Source organism: Phodopus roborovskii, unplaced genomic scaffold, assembly GCF_943737965.1.
Source record: "Phodopus roborovskii unplaced genomic scaffold, PHOROB, whole genome shotgun sequence".
Classification (NCBI taxonomy): domain Eukaryota; kingdom Metazoa; phylum Chordata; class Mammalia; order Rodentia; family Cricetidae; genus Phodopus; species Phodopus roborovskii.
The window spans coordinates 8,138,051-8,144,682 of NW_026126433.1; positions in this window are offsets into that span (position 1 = coordinate 8,138,051).

A 6,632-nucleotide genomic window follows, 5' to 3' on the forward strand; every position below is an offset into this window, starting at 1 on the left:
GAGGCAGGTGGATCCCTATGTTTGAGGCCAAGCTGGTCTGTAGAGCGAGTTCCAGGACAGCCAGAGCTACACAGAGAAACCCTGTCTCAACCTGAGTGTGTGTGTGTGTGTGTGTGTGTGTGTGTGTGTCTGTGTTCTCAAGGTCAATACTAAACTAACTTGGAAATAGAATTAAACTATTGGTGGGTAATATTTTACTTAGGGCAATATATTTCACCAACCCAACTAATTTCTTTCGGTTTTTTGATGTGATATTTGATATTCCAAAGTATTTAAGTTTTAATGTTACCTTGTTAAATAGTCCATGTGACCTTTAATCATAGAAGGAAGGCTGTTCTTAAAGAACAAGGTTTTTCTTTCTAATTTGTCTTTTTTGGAAGACAAATTAGAATTCTTCTGTTCTTGAATCAAGGACTCCCTCACATCACCCAGGCTGACTTGCTGGATAAGGCCAGAGTCAGCCTGTATGAATCTCCCAGTTTTTATATTGTCCAAAGATTATTTTCAACAGTACAGTCTACCTAATCAGCAGCATCAGAGTGGTAACTAGTGGAGGGGATGTTCAGGTCTTACTTGCACATAGAATGTAAGTCCCATGTACAGAGACACAAAAATACCACCTGACAGATATTGACAACATATCTAGATAGATAGGATGCAATGCTTAGAATATGGCACCAGATATCAATTAAATCAACAATTAGTTAGCTTAAATCATTGGACAGCAATTAAAAAAAAAACAGCAAAGTATGTTGGCAGAGGAAGACCAAGGCATTTTCTTGTTGAAACCACTAAAGTCCATGGTAGTACATTTATTCATTTTACAGATTCCAAATTTTGCTTTCTATAGTGCACAAAAGTCACCAAAATAAAAGAGACTGCTTAACAATGAAGAGAGAAGTGACACAAATTGGAATTTCATTCATTCATTTAAATAAGAAATATGACCAAAGAACACACTTGGGCATAATGTGCTATTTTAATCTATTCTTATTGCTATAACAAAATACCTTAGACAGGGTAGTTTATAAAGAACAAAAGCTTGTTGTTCACAGCTCAGGCTGAACCAGAATATTCAGAAATATTTTTTTAATCTATGAAAACACAAACAAACGACAGAAGAAAATGAATAAAATAGTTCAAGACGTGAAAGTAGAAATAGAATCAAAAAAGAAAGCCCAAACAGAGGTAAATCTGGAAATGAAACATTTAGGAACTGGAACAGAAATCCAAGAATCAAGTTTCACTAAAAGATACAAGAGATGAAGGGTAGAATTTCAGGCATTGAAGACACAATAGAAGAAATGGATTCCTCAGTCAAAGCAAATGGTAAATTAAAAAAAAAAAAAAAAAAGAAACTCCTGGCACAAAAACATCCAGGAAACCTGGGACACCATGAAAAGATCACATCTAAGAATAATAGGGGTAGAAGAAGGAAGAGATACAGAAATATTTTCATCAAAATCAGAGAAGAAAAAATTCCTAACCTAAAGAAGGAGATGCCTATAATAGTACATGAAACATACAAAACACCAAATAGATTAGAGCAGAAAAAAGTCCCCAAACTGCATAATAATCAAAGCACTAAATGTACAGAACAAGGAAAGAATATTAAAACCTGAAAGGGAAAAGGGTCAAGTAACATATAAAGGCAGGCCAATTAGAATTACACTTGACTTCTCAATGATGACTCTAAAAGCCAGAAGGGCTTGGACTTATGAAACTGAAAAGCTTCTATACATCCAATAGAGGGCTATTATCTAAATTATATAAAGAACTAAAAAAAAAAAAGAAAGAAAGAAAACTAGATACCAAGAAAACAAATACCCAATAAAAAAAAATGGGATAAAGATCTAAATAGAGGAATCTCAAATGGCTGAAAACATCACCCTTTACAATAGCCACAAGCAACATAAAGTATCTTGGTGTAACGCTTACCAAACAAGTAAAAGACCTATATAACAAGACCTTTGTGGATCTAAAGAAAGAAATTAAAGAAGATACCAGAAAATGGAAAGATCTCCCATGCTCTTGGATAGGTAGGAAAAACATAGTAAAAACGGCAATCTTGCCAAAAGCAATCTACAGATTCAATGCAATCCCCATTAAAATCCCACCACAATTCTTCACTGACTTTGAAAGGATAATAATCAACTTTATATGGAAAAACAAAAGACCCAGGATAGCCAAAACAACCCTATACAATAAAAGAACTTCAGGAGGCATCACCATTCCTGACTTTAAGCTCTACTACAGAGCTATAGTTCTGAAAACAGCCTGGTACTGGCAAAAAAAAACAGACAGGTAGACCAATGGAATCGAATTGAAAATCCTGATATTAACCCACACACCTATGAACACCTAATTTTCGACAAAACAGCTAAAATTATACAATGGGACAAAGACAGCATCTTCAACAAATGGTGCTGGCACAATTGGATGAGGGTGTGTAGAAGACTGCAGATAGACCCATGTCTGTCGCCATGCACAAAACTCAAGTCCAAATGGATCAAAGACCTCAACATCAATCCAGCCACATTGAACCTCTTAGAAGAGAAAGTAGGAGGTACCCTTGAACAAATTGGTATAGGAGACTGCTTCCTGAACATAACTCCAGGGGCACAGACACTGAAAGAAACAATTAATAAATGGGACCTCTTCAAACTTAGAAGCTTCTGTAAGGCAAAGGACACAGTGGACAAGACCAAATGGCAGCCCACTGACTGGGAAAAGATTTTCACCAATCCTATATCTGACAAAGGGCTGATCTCCAAAATATACAAAGAACTCAAGAAACTAGTCAACAAAACACCAAATAACCCTATTAAAAATGGGGTACAGAACTGAAGAAAGAATTCTCAACAGAGGAAATCAAAAAGGCTGAAAGACACTTAAGAAAATGCTCCACATCCTTAGCTATCAGGGAAATGCAAATCAAAACAACTTTGAGATACCATCTTACCCCTGCCAGAATGGCTAAATTTAGAAACACCAATGATGACTCATGTTGGAGAGGATGTGGAGAAATGGGAACACTCCTCCACTGCTGGTGGGAGTGCAAATTCATACAGCCATTTTGGAGATGGATCAGTATGGCGGTTCCTCAGGAAAATGGGAATTAGTTTACCACAGGACCTGGCAATTCCCCCTCTTAGGCATATACCCAAAGGATCCACATCCATGCAACAAAGACATCTGTTCAACTATGTTCATAGCAGCATTATTTGTAATAGCAAGAACCTGGAAGCAACCTAGATGCCCCTCAATTGAAGAATGGTTAATGAAGATGTGACACATCTACACAATGGAATACTACTCTGCAGAAAAAAATAATGGTATCTTGAAATTCTCAGGGAAGTGGATGGCACTTGAAGAAACCATCATGAATGAGGTAACCCAGTCACAAAAAGAGGAACACAGTATGTACTCACTCATATATGGATTTTAGACCTAGATCAAAGGATCACCAGCCTATAATTCACACCACCAGAGAAACTAGGATACAAGGTGTATTCTAAGAGATTCATATAAAGTCTTTCACAGAACCGTGAAGGGACAAGTCCCCCAGAGCACAGGGGAAGTGGGGGGGGCAGCGAATGGAGAGAGAAGTAGGAGAGAAAGAGGGGGAGGAAAGGAAAACATGTGCGACCAGGAAGATTGAGCCTGGTTAGGAATAGAAGACAGGAAAGAGAGAGAGAGAGAGAGAGAGAGAGAGAGAGAGAATATAAAAGAGGGAGCCAATATTGGTTTGAAGATAAAATTGAACACAAAGAAAGGTCTAGAGAACTACAAGACTACTGCCAACTAACACTCTGAGCTTCCGTGGAAAGGCTACCATAAATGCCCTTCCCGGAGAGTGAGATCAATAACTAACTTCTCCATGGAGCCCTCAACTAATGCCTGATGGAAACAGGAGCAAACACCCATACATAAACACTGAGTCGAAGTAGAACCCAGATGCAGGAGAAGAGGACAAGACCATGCGGCAGAAACACATACAGACAGCTTACCTGAACAAGGAGGAGCTAATGGGCCACCAGACTGATAGCTGGGAAGCCAGCAAGGGACTGACTCGGGCCCCCCTAAATATGGGTCTCAGCCAGAAGGACTGAGCAGTCTAAGGGACCTCAGACAGTGGAGCCAGGATGTATCCCTGGTGCACAAAAGGACCTTGCTAACACATCCCCCATGGAGGGATAACTGCCTTAATCTAGAGACAGGAGAGAAGCCTTAGTCCCTACTTCACATGACCTGTCAGATCTACATGACCCCAACTGGATGGCATTCCCCTACATATTGAATTGGGGTGGGGGGATGGGAGGAGAGGGTGGTTAGAGTGCCTGTGAGAGGGCAGAGAGGGTAAAAGGGAGGGAAGAATGGAAAGAGGGAGGGAGGGAGGGTGAGAGGGATGGAGGGAAGGAGGGAGAGAGGGAGAGGGAACTGGGATCAACATGTAAAATAATAAATTAAATTTAAAAATGCTTTGACTCCAAAATTTAAGTTCAAGGACAAGTTACCGGGGAAAAGGATTTCTATTTTTTTTATTTAATTTTTTATATATATATATATATATATATATATATATATATATATATATATATGGGGCGCTGTCTTGGGATTTCTATTTTTGTTTCCAAAGAAAATGAAAAGATGTGGATTCCTTCCAGACTAATGTGGCTTGATCAAGCCAGACCACCTGAAACAGAGTACTAGGTGACATTCAAAACAGCTGGACAAAGCAGCCTTACAGACTACAGCCAGGATTTCTGCATCTTCTTCGAATCCCCTTGACAGCGCCCCTTACCAGCAGGAAGTAGTTTGGAAAGAACAACGCCCAAATTCCCAAATATTGTCTATAAATGTTTGTTTTCATTTAAATGGACTTTGTTATATAAAATAAAATAAATAAATGTTTCCCTTTATAATAGTTGCCTTGATCATGGTGTCTTTTCACAGCAACAGAAACCATAAGACAACCACTCTTGGGCATATACCCAAAGGACACTTCATCCTATCATAGAGATGCTTGCTCAACCATGTTCACTATGACTCTATTCATAATAGCCAGAAATGGGGCTCAACAGATGTACTCAACGAATAAATGGATAAAGAAAATGTGGTAAATGTATACAATGGAATATTACTCATCTGTTTTTAAAAAATGAAAATTTCAGGTAAATAGGTGGAACAAGAAAAAAGAATCATTCTGAGTGAGGTATCCCAGATCCAAAAAGACAAATATGGTATGTATTCACTTATATGTGGTTACTAGCTATGAAGTCAATGATAACTAAGCTGAAATACATTTAAAAAAAAACAAGAGGTTAATTATAGACTAAGGGACTGAGGGGGCAGGCAGAGAGAGATCTCCCTATGAAAGAGAAATAGAATAGATGGCTATGGGTTCATGGAAGGGAGTGGAACAGGAAGATCAAATGGGAAGGGGAAGGGAGGAGGGGTACAAGAGAGGGAATTGATGGCCAGTTGAAGAGTAGTATTGAAATTAATGCAGTGGAAGCATATACATACATACATATATATGAAGGTGAGCTAAATGAAATGGCCAAATAACAGGGGAGACAGAGGCCCAACTGGCCCTCTCTTGTCACCAAATTGAACGTCACATATAGGGATTAGGTTACATCTAATTGAGTTGTCCTATGGGAATCCTCAAACAACTCAGGATTTTGCCAAGACTATAGGTTGTTCTCCACACACAATGGCAAGGCCCCATTGCTGAAGACAACACATACACAGCTCATTGAACATAGAGATGTCGACCTGGTACCTCCATAGAGCCTTCACCCCTCATGTTAGTATCTCTACTAACTACCAAAGGATACTCTACACACTACCAAAGGAGAAGCATAAAAACCAGCCAGGCCACAAACCCTTTAATCATTAATGGTGTCTTTTCTGCAAGATATGCTAGGGCAATAGTAGCACAAAACTTGTAGAAATAACCAGCCTGTGGTAGTTGGAATGTAATTGACCCCCATAATCTCATGGAGAGTGGCACTAATAGGAGGAGTGGCTTTGTTGGAGTGGGTATGGCTTTGTTAGAGGAAGTGTGACACTTTGGGTGCAGGCTTTGAGGTTTTCTGTGCTCGGGATAACACCCAGTGTCACAGTCTCCTTCCTGTTGCCTGCAAGATGTGAGGCATTCAGCTACAACTCCAGCACCATGTCTACTTAAATGCTACCATGGTCCCAGTCATGATGACAATGGAATGAGCCTATAAAACTGTAAGCACTCCCCCTCAATCAAATGTTTTCTTTATAAGAGTTGTTGTGGTCATAGTATGTCTTCACAGCAAATGAAGCCCCAAGAGAGAATTTGGTACCAGGAACTGGGGTATTGCTGTGATGAGCCTGACCATTTTGTTTGAAGGACTATCGACCTGTAACTGTGGATTAGAAAAGCAGTTGAACACTTTAAGTGCTGCTTAATGAGCCATACTAGTAGGGGCATGGAAGACAGTGGTACTGAGTGTGATTTGATGACCTGTGGGAATCAAGAGATTTCAAAGGAAAGGAATTTTAGTATGTTACCTAGAGATTCTTGATATTTTGGTGAAGAAAGTAGCTGCCTTTTGGCCTGTCCAAAGATCTACCTAAGGCTAAAATGAATT